We start from the raw sequence: 11,781 nt of genomic DNA on the forward strand, positions 1-11,781 counted from the left end.
AGAGAGCATATATTGTACACCAACAGAAAAGGCCTTTGTTTTGCTGAAGGATCTACAGATCAAATAGAATGACACCTGCTGCCTGCCGAATAAACCTTTATCCTCTGTCTCCTCTCTTTCTCTGAGGGAGAAGGGGCGTTATTAAAAAAATGTGCTGAGAACAGGCGCCTGGACAGAGGTACTTAAAATACAGTAATAAAATCTGAATCTGTCCCTGGTTTCCATGTGACTTCAGCTGTCATTTAACACAACCCAAAATTATTTCAGTTTTCATATCTTAAAAATATCTTAGGAGAACACAGAATGGATCTTGAAGCTGGGAGTTGGGCACAGGTGTTGGGGACTGGCGGAAAGGTAGCAGGAATAGGGGAAAAGTGGGAGACTTCAAGAAATAGTACCAGAGTGGGGAAAAGCCCAAAAGGGACCCGAGACGAGTGGTAGCAATGAGTGACACCATCTACACTTACTGATCATTAACATTGTGCTAAAAATACGTATTCTATCATATTTAATCCTCACCCTCCTTATCACTGACTAGAGCACTTCAGGCCCCACTGGCTCTCCAGGACCTCGCTGACCCTCGAACAGGGTTGGGGGTAGCTGATCACCCCTCCCTCTACCCCATGGACAAAAATACACATACAATTTTTATTTATTTATTTTTAAATCCTCATCCGAGGATATTTTTCCATTTATTTTCAGATAGATGGGAGGGGTAGAAAGAGAGAGTGAAACTCCGATGTGAGAGAGACACACTGACTGATTGCCTCCCGCATGACCCTGACCAGGGTCAGGGACGAACCGCCACTGAGGTACATGCCCTTGACCAGAATGGAACCCACGACTCTTTAGTCCGTGGGCCCCCGTTCTAACCACTGAGCAAGACCAGCTAGGGCCACATATAACTTTTGACTCCTCAGAAACGTAACTACTAGTAGCCTACTGTTGACTGGAAGCCTTACCAATAACATAAATAGTCAATTAAGTTATATTTTGTATGTATTATGTGTTATATACTGTGTTCTTACAATAAAGCTAGAGAGAAGAAAATATTAAGAAAATCAAAAGCTTCATCTGCAAGTTTTTTCCAACTGCTACAATCTCCAAAAATTCTTCCAAAGTACTCATAGAGCAAATTCTGCTTATAAGTGGACCTGCACAGTTCAAGCCTGTGCTGTTCAGGGGTGGGCTGTACTCACTGCCTCCCCGCCTGGGGAGCTCTGGCCTGGGGGGGGAACTGTTCCCTGAGGGGTCTAGTCCCTACCCAGAGGACACTAGAGAAGAATGCTATTCTTGTTCACGTTAATTTGATTTGTGGTACGGGCTGTCGTCTGTACAAGGGTACCTGGCCTGGGGTGGGGGGTGAAGGTGGAAATCCAGTCTGAACTGTACTCTCCAGGCTGCAAAGGGGTAGTCATGGGCTGTGCCCACGCTGGTGTGGGGCCCATCTACCCAATACTCATCCACAGGAAGGAAGCCCTATTTGTGGTCAAGACACCTGATGCACTGGTGCAGTACAAACTGAGAAAACAGCGTATCAGGAAGGCCGAGGCCCAGTGCTCAGCCGGGTCTGAGGCTGCTCCACGGCCGTGGTCTGGGGACGTGGGCCTCTCCCTACGTCCTGCCTTGATCCTGACTGCAGCCTGCCGCCTCCTCTGCCTCCAGCAGGCTGCGTCTCCCTCAGCGTGTCTCCCCCACAGCGCCCGGCACCGTGAAGGCCTCGGGCGCACGCTTAGTGCTGTCGTTGCCTGTGGAAACAAACACGCAACTGAAGCGCAGTCGGTTTGTGTTTTAATTCATATTTAATTTCCCCTTTTCTAGCATTCGTGACAGTTTTTTAGACTAAAATGTGTGGTGTTCAAAAAAATGTGTCAGCAAAGCTCGGCAGGTAATCTGGATGCTCGTTAGCACCTAGCACCAAGAGCCACGCCTAATGATTTTACAGCATCTGATTGGCGTGACTGGGTTAGGATGAGAACCGCCCTTCCCCTGGGGATGGCTGCACAGAGGCACACACGTGTAACCACTGTCACAGTGACAAGCTCAGACTGTATTAGGAAGGAAAGAAATGTTTTACCTAGCACCCTGTGGGAACAAAGGAAAATCACTTACTGTAAAAAAATCGCTTTATTAGTTTCTGATCAGCAGATTTAAAGTCCAAAAACACATCGGATATACTATATCCCTACTACTGCAGTACACTGTGCCAAGTCAGATTAAGCATCACCTGGGTTGAGTTAGAAAGACATCAGCTGAGCCCTGGCTGGTTTGGCTCAGTGGTTGGAGCGTCGGCCTGTGGACCAGAGAGACCTGGGTTCAGTCCCCGCTAGGGGCACATACCAAAAAAAAAAAAAAAAAAGAAAGACATCAGCAGCTGAGATCAATGGTGACAATTACGGAGATGGTTTGTTTTTCTTTATGCAGTAGAATAAAAGGCTATCCAGAGATAACCTAAAGAGCCAAGTGTAGAGAAAGTCATAAACTTCTCTTTTGATCTCTTTTAGATACTTGATTTGGACTGATCTATCCATGCTCAGAAATAGAGAATAAACAGGAAGTGTTCATTGCGTAAACATAAAATGCAATCATCATTCCCTTAAAAAATCGCAAATAATTGTTTTTAATGAATTGAAATACATTAAAAACATTTTAATGTAACTGAACTTCATTAAAGCACAGCTTGTTCTTGCACAGATCCAGAACAAATAAGGAAAATTATGTCTCCTAAAATAGTTTTCAGCAAAAGATAGCAGCAGAACGTCCCCCCTTGCAGCCCGAGGCCAGGGGACAGAACAGAGGCCAAGACAAGAGAAGTGGATGCTAGTCTACAGCAGCGATTTCAACCCTCTGCACCTCATGGCTCACACACACTAATCACTAAAACACTGCAGCACGCCAGAAAAATGTCGCATTTTTTGCTAATCTGACAAAAACAAGTATAATGTCGATTCATTTATCCTGGACAGCTATTGTTGTGTTGGCTGTTGTCTTTTTTTTATTTTATCTGAAACTCTAAGATATTGCATGTTTTACAAATTCTTGTGGTGCACCAGGTGAAAATCGCTGGTCTAAAGCAATGGGGACAGGAGGAGACAATGGGTGACACTGAGAAATGGCAGCAGAGAGTGGGGACAAGCCTGAAGGCCATCCCCTTCACTGTTCCACAAGGAAAGCCCCCTTCATAAGCTCTTTGGCATCTAAGGTATTTTACAAGTTTCGAGTTGTTTAGAAGAACTGCATTTATGACAGCTTGATGTCGAGACATTGTGCTAGACCAGGTTTCAGATTACCTGTATGGACAATGCTGAACAAAGGGCTGCATTTCTGGGCACTGCGGGGCACCCTCCAAAAGTGGCACTGGGACAGCATCTGTGTAACTACTGAGATGACAGCTGGTCATCTCCAACACTGCTCCAGACAGCTGAACAGAGACTTCAAGAGCAAATCTTAACAGAACAGTCATTAGAAGAGGTGTGATATGGTACACAAGGGCTGGTCCCGCTCTGTCAGGAAGGAGTTGTGTTGTTGGTAAAGTTGTTGACCATTTCACAGCCTCAGTTTCCTGATTGTGCAATAGTGCTTACCACACACGTGTTTTATGGGATTAAGTGAGCTCATAGGCAGATGACAGCTGTTAAGCAGCAGAACTATAGCCAGCAATGAGCCCAGCACACCTAGTACCAAATGTCTCCTTAATTCCACAGTCAGGTGAGGACAAGGGGGTGAGGAGGACCTGCTCATCAAAGTGGGCTCCCACCTCCAGACACCCCTGCTGGCTACCAGGATAACTCTGAAGTTTTGCACAGGTAAAGAAAACCTAAGCATGTATAGAAAAGTAATATTTATTTTAGTGCTTCTAACTTTTGGTGCCCAGGGCCAAGCTGAGTAGAGATTCCGGTTGGCTTTATACAGTTCAAAATTTATCTAATTTGTTTTTCTTATTAACCTCTCAAGGTAGGGTCTGCATAATATTTGGATGGATATTATTAACCTAGGGTCCAAACCAGATGTTGTGATTCCCAAATTCTGCACATATAAAGATTTGAAGTCAACTTCTGCAGAGCAAATGCAAGGCCCATGTAGAATTTAACACTGTATGTATTTGTAGACATGCATATAAAGAGAAAGTGTGGGAGGGTTTCCTCCACTGACCATTATTATGAAAGCACACAACAGAACTGATAACTTTACTATCCTATTTTCAAATACCACCAGCAACCTGAGAAATTATTTACACTAAGAGACCAAGAGGACCAATGTAACTAGTTATAATAGTAGCCAACAATTAATACATGACTATAGAATATTGAGTCCTTTCTAAAGGTGCAAAAAAATGGCATTTGCTTTGTACATTATTATTTGCCAAAAAGGCACAGATAAGTAACACTTAATAGGATGAAAAACAATTATATTTATATTAATCATCACCCTTCCCCAAACACTATTTGCCATTAAAAGAGACCTAAGAAAACATTGATTTTTCCCCATATGAATGATAAGTGAATAAAACAAAGGAGCATCTCATAGATGCATTAAAATTATTGGATCATAAAATATTTCCATTATTATGCAGTCTGCAAGAGATTCACCACAGAACAAAAGATAAACATAGACTAAAAGTAAAGGGATGGAAAAAGATATCTCATGCAAATGAAAATTTAAAAAAAAAAGCTGGGGTAGCAATACTTATATTTGACAAAGCAGAATTAAAAACAAAGGCTATAGTAAGAGAAAAAGAAGAAGACTACATAATAATGAAGGGAGTAATCCAACAAGGGTATATAACCCTTGTAAACATTTATGCACCCAACATAGGAGCATCTAAAAATATCTAAAGCAAATCTTTTTTTTTTTTTTATCCTCACCCGAGGACATTTTTGCATTTTTTTGTTCAGACAGAGAGGGAGGGAGAGAGAGGAAGAGAGAGAGAGAGGAACATCGATGTGAAGGGGCACATCGAATGGCTGCCACCCGCACAACCAACCAGGGCCGGGGACAAACTGCAACCGAGGTACGTGCCCTTAGCGGGAACCGAACCCGGGTCTCTCTGTACCGCAGGCCGACGCTCTAACCGCTGAGCCAAACTGGCCAGGGCTAAAGCAAATCTTGATGGACATAAAGGGAGAGACTGACAGTAATACATTCATAGTAGGGAATTTTAACACCCCATTGACATCAATGGATAGATCTTCCAGATAGAAAATCAACAAGGAAATGGTAACCTTAAATGACAAACTAGATTATATGGATTTAAGTGATATCTTCAGAGCATTTTACTCCAAAGCAGCAGACTATACATTCTTTTCAAGTGTACACTGAATATTTTCTAGGAAAGATCACATGTTAGAACACAAAACAAATCTCAATCAATTCAAGAAGACTGAAATTATATCGAGTATCTTCTTTGACAATAATGGAATGAAGAAACAAGAAATCGATCACAATAAAAAAATTGAAAACACACAAATACATGGAGGTTAAATAACATGTTACTAAACAATTAATGAGTTAACAATGAGATCAAGGAGGAAATCAAAAGATAACTTGAAACAAATGAAAATGAGAACACAACAACACAGAATCTATGGGACACCGTGAAAACAGTCCCAAGAGGGAAATTCATAGCATTACAGGCCTACCTCAAGAAACAAGAAAAATCTCAAATAAATAATCTAACTTTACATTTAAAGGAACTGGATAGAGAACAACAAACAAAGCCCACAGCGAGTAGAAGGAAGGAAATAATAAAAATCAGAGCAGAAATAAATGACATAGAAACTAAAAAACAATATAAAAGATCAATGAAACCAAGAGCTGGCTCTTTGAAAACATACACAAGATTGACAAACCTTTAACCAGACTCATAAAGAAAATGAGAGGACCCCAAAAAATAAAATCATAAATAAAAGAGGAGAAGTAACAACTGACACCAAAGGAATACAAAGGGTTGTAAGAAAACATTGTGCACAATTATTCAACAAATTAGACAATCTAGAAGAAATGGAAAAATTCCCAACAACATAAATCTTCCAAAATGGAATCAGGAAAAATCAGAGAATCCGAATAGACAGATTATAAGTAGTGAAATTAAAGCAGTATTTTAAAAATCCCAACAAACAAAAGTCCTGTACTGGACAGCTTCACAGGTGAATTTTACCAAACATTCAAAGTAGAACTAACACCTGTCTTTCTCAAACTATTCAAAAAAATTCATGAGGGAAGACTCTCAAACTCATTTTATGAGGGCAGCATTATCCTAATCCCAAACCAGATTAAGATACTACAAAGAAAGAAAATTATAGGTCAGTATCCCTGATGAACATAGATGCTAAAATCCTCAACAAAATATTAGCAAACCAGATCCAGCAATACATTAAAAAGGTCATATGCCATTATCAAGTGGGATTTATTCCAGGGATGCAAGGTTGGTACAATATCTGCAAATCAAAAAATATGACAAGCTACATTAAAAAATAAAGGATAAAAACCACATAATCATATCAACAGATGCAGAGAAAATCCAGCACTCATTTATGATAAAAACTCTCAGAAAAATGGGACTAGAGAGAACATACCTCTATATAATAAAGGCTATATATGACAAAACCATAACCAAAAACATACCCAATGGGCAAAAACTAAATGTATCACCCTTAAGGTCAGGAACAAGACAGGGAAGTCCACTTTCACCACTCTTATACAACCTAGTACTGGAAGTCCTAGTCACAGCAATCAGACAAGTAGAAGATATGAAAGGCATTCAAATTGGAAAGGAAGAAATAAAACTGTCATTATTTCCACATGACATGATACTGTATATATAAAATCCTAAAGATTCCATTAAAAAACTACTAGAACTGATCAATAAATTCAGTACAGTAACAGGATACAAAATAAACATTCAGAAATCAGTTGCATTTTTTTTTTAATCCTCACCCGAGGACACTTTTTTTGCATTTATCTTCAGATAGAGTAGGAGAGAGAGAGGAAGGAAGAGAGAGAAACATCAATGTAAGAAAGACACATCGAGTGGTTGCCACCCACACGACCCCAACCGGGGCCAGGGACAAACTGCAACCAAGGTATGTGCCCTTGGCAGGAACCGAACCCGGGACTCTCCTGTCCACAGGCCAATGCTCTAACCACTGAGCAAAACTAGCCAGGGCTCAGGTGCATTTTTATACATTAATAATGAACTATTAGAAAGAGAAACTAATAAAACAATTCCATTGACAATGCTTCAAAAAAATAAAATACCTAGGAATAAATTTAACCAAGGGTATAAAAGACCTGTACTTGGAAAACTATAAGACACTGAAGAAAGAAACTGTGGAAAATATAAACAAGTGGAGGCATATACCATGTTCATAGATAAGAAGAATTATCATCATTAAAATGTCCACATCACCCAAAGCAATCTAGAGAGTCAACAGAATTTCTATCAAGATACCAATGGTGTATTTCACAGACCTAGAACAAATTTTCCAAAAATTTATAAGGAGCCACAAAAGGTGCCAAATAGCCATAGCAATCTTAAGAAAAAAGAACAAAGTTGGAGAAATCATGCTACCTGATATCAAACTATACTACAAAGCCACAATAATCAAAACAGCATGGTACTGGCATAAAAACAGACATATAGATCAACAGAAAAACAGTCAATTAACATTTGACAAAGGAGGCAAGTGCATACAATGGTATATAGATAGTCTATTCAATAAATGGTGTTGGGAAACTGGACAGATACATGCAGAAAAAGAAACCAGACCACCTTCCTACACCATACACAAGAGTAAACTCAAAATGGATTAAAGGCTTAAACATAGACTCAAAAGCATAAAAATCCTAGAAGAAAACATAGGCAGTAAAATCTTGGACATTTCTCACAGCAGTATTTTTTTCTGATATATCACTTTGGGCAAGGGAAACAAAAGATAAAATTAAGCAAATGGGACTCCATCAAACTAAAAAGTTTTTGCACAGCCCTGGCCGGTTTTGCTCAATGGTTAGAGCATTGGCCCACAGACCAGATTGTCCCGGGTTCGGTTCCTGCTAGGGGCACATACCTCAGTTGCAGTTTGTCCCTGGCCCCAGCTGGGGTCGTGTGGGTGGCAACCAGTTGATGTGTCTCTCTCACATCGATGTTTCTCTCTCTCTCTCTCCCACTCTATCTGAAGATAAATGCAAAAATGTCCTCGGGTGAGGATACAAAAAGTTTTTGCACAGCAAAGGAAACCATCAACAAAATTAAAAGACAACCCCCACTGAATGAGAGAACATATTTGTCAATACATCTGATAAGGGCTTAACACCCAAAATTTATAAGGAACTTATAAAACTCAACATGAAAAAACAAACAATCCGATTAAGAAATGAGCAAGGAATCTGAATAGACACATCTCCGAAGAGGACATCCAGATGGCCAACAGACGTGTGAAAGGATGCTGAACGTCACTAATCATCAGAGAGATGCAAATTAAAACCAAATGAGATATCACCTCACACCTGTCAGGCTGGCTATCATCAATAAATGAACAAACAACAAGTGTTGGTGAGGATGTACAGAAAAGGGAACCCTCATGCACTGTTGGTGGAAATGCAGATTGGCGCAGACACTGTGAAAGGCAGTGTGGAGTTATCTTCAAAAATTAAAAATAGAACTGCCTTATGATCCGGTAGTTCCAGTTCTGGAAATATATACAAAGAAACCTGAAACACTAATTTGGAAGACTATATGCACCCCTATGTTCACTGCAGCATTATTTACAATAGCCACGATTTAGAAGCAGTTCAAGTGCCCATCAGTAGATGAGTGGATATAAAAGCTGTGGTACATTTACACAATGGAATACTACTCAGCAGTAAAAAAGAAGAAATCTACCTTTGCGACAGCATGGATGGCCCTAGAGAGTGTTATGTTCAGTGAAATAAGTTAGTCGGAAAAAGACATGTACCATGTGATTTCACTTCTATGTGGAATCTAATTAATAAAATAAGCCAACAAAGTGGAGACAGACTCATGGATACAGAGAACAAACGGACAGCTATCAGAGGGGAAGGGGTTAGGGACTGGGTGAGAAAGGTGAAAGGATTAAGCAAAGAAAAAAAAGAAAGACTCATGGATACAGACAACAGTATGATGACTGCCACAGGGAAGGGGGGTGGGGGAGCTAGGGGAAGGTGAAAGAGGATAAGGGGGCGTAAATGGTGATGGAAGGAGACTTGGCTTGGGGTGGTGAACATAAATATACAGATGATATACTGCAGAACTATATACCCGAAACCTATATATTTTATTAAGCAATATCGCTCCAATAAATTCAATAAAATTTAAATTTTAAAAAAGATATTTCCATTATTTAGTGATAAATATTAACTACCTGTTAGGGCTAGAGCTAATATTCCCAATTTCATACACAAAAATAAATATTAGACTTTATATCATAAGGGGAAGGTCAGCTTTTCCTCAAAGGTACCATAGAATGTATACAGTTATTGAAATATATAATTTTAAAGTCAATGAAATTGGGAGAAATTAGAAATACAGATTTTTCTCTATATTTCTAATTTTTTTTCTGAATTTACACACACTAAAATTTTTTCCCTCTCAGTGTGATCACATGTTTATAGTTACCTACAAACAAAGGCTGAAGGACTAGGAATCAGGAAACTATTCTGCTCTTCTTCTTTTGGACCCTGATGCTATGACCTTGGACAAGGTCCTTCTCTCCTGAATGAAGAACTTGTCCCTTAGGGCAGGCCATGCTCGTGGGGGAACCGTGGCCTGGTGAAAGCAGAACACTGGGTAATAACTTACTCTGTGTAAGTCTTTGGCAGACATTATTTGAATGTTTTGGCAACAGATTCACCTTCTCAATTATGCTTTAATCATGCTAGTATCAAAAGTGCCCAGTATGAAGCACACACTGGCTGAACAGTAGGAGAAGATGGCACAGGGCCAAAATTAATTGGAAATTAGAAAAAGAATAAATCAATATGAAAACAATGGAACTGTCTGCTGTGAAACTAGTGATGCAACATCGAAGTGCTTTGTTCAGCCCAGCGGAAAACTGACAGCTGGGACAAGTGCCGTGAACCCGGAGGACCCACAGCCCAAGTGAGGTCATTATCACTGAGATGGGAAGAGTTGGACCAAGGAATTAAAGACACACGGAACATCTCTTCTTTTGGAATTAATGCTTTAAACAAGAGTCTACTTTACTGAGCATCACTGATGAGACCTTCCAAGTTTTCAAAATGACCGTTGTCCAGGGTGCTGTGTGGTTCAGACCTCCTGGTTTCTGCCCTCCCAGGACAGGGGTCTGAGCTCCACCACGGGGAAGGAGAGACACACGTACTTCACGTTCTCTCCCCACAGGCACAGCTCACACAGGCGAACAAGTATACTTTGGAGGACAGAAAGTCTTGCAAGGCATGTTTTTAGAAAGGGTGGGTAACTCACCACCCTGCTTTGACCAGACAGGCACGGCTTTGTGCAGGAGGGTGGAGCTGTCAGGAACTGAATGGTGGCAGGAAGAAGCTTAACCGGCTGCTGCGGAGAGCAATTCCAAATGCACGCTCGGCTTAGGAGCCAGTGAGAATAATGATTTTTGCAGGCAGTCAGGGTGGGTGAGGTAACTCTGAGAAGCCCGGGGGAATGGAGGTGCAGGGCATGCTTCTGACCCTACGGCGTTAGCTGTGGAGAAACACAAGCTCACAGTCAGCCCCTACTCTACCAGGCGCTGGCCACAGTTCCACTCGTGTAAGCAATTCCTTTCTCGTTTACAAGCTGTATGCGGTACTATTCTCTTTGTTTCATCATCTCAAAGGAGGGTCTGTAGACGAAAGAGCTTGTATTCCCAGGGCACTGGTATTAGGATGCTCAGGGCTCCAACACAGTAAGGGTCAGACAAACAGTGTAGGGGGGGGGTCCCTCCTCAGCCCTTCACTCTTAAAGGGACACACTACCACTTCTCCCACCTCCTGCACACAGCCCACTGGACTTTCAGTTTTTGGTTTAGGGACACACCAGGCTGTCCTGCTTTTTAAGTGGCCATTTCCAAACTCCAGCAATGTGCTGGTGGTTTGCTTGGGTCTTACCCAAATGCCACCTCAACGTCTCTGAATACATACAGGATGGGCGGTGACTGCTGCCTGCCCGCTACTCCACCCACTTCAAGACTCCGTTTCCATCTTCTTCGCTTTCCAAGGGAATTTTCCTTTTTTTTATCCTTTAATTTAAAAAAATTCACTTCATCTATGAATTCTTATGTCCTTATCTTTGTATATCACTTCACATATATAATTTAAAGTTTTTATTCATTAGAATGAGTAGCAGAAGAGAAAGTAAAAGGGACATGGATGGAGGGTATTTCTGAGAGTAAGAAATGTGGTAGGAAGAAGGCTCCGTCTGGATCAAACAGCCACACTCTCTCCTTTGGGCTCATATCTCTCTTACAGAAAAGGAAATTGAAATTTATGGGAACCCAACAGTAGGACATGGTAAAATAACGACAATAACAGTCATGATGATAATTGCTGGTTATGTATAGAGTCAAGATTTGGAAGTCGGGTCTAATGCTAGGCCAGTGATGTCTCACAGAAATGCAATGCGAACCACATATGCAATTCAAAAAATTTTAGTCCCTCCATTATATTAAAAATAAACAGATGAAATTAAATTTAACATATTTAACCAGTGGACCCCAAGTAGTATCATTTCAACATGTGATAAATATAAAGTTATCAGTGGAGCATTTAATATTCTTTTATTGCACTAAA

The sequence above is a fragment of the Molossus molossus genome, unplaced genomic scaffold (genome assembly GCF_014108415.1).
Source record: "Molossus molossus isolate mMolMol1 unplaced genomic scaffold, mMolMol1.p scaffold_m16_p_10, whole genome shotgun sequence".
Classification (NCBI taxonomy): Eukaryota; Metazoa; Chordata; class Mammalia; order Chiroptera; family Molossidae; genus Molossus; species Molossus molossus.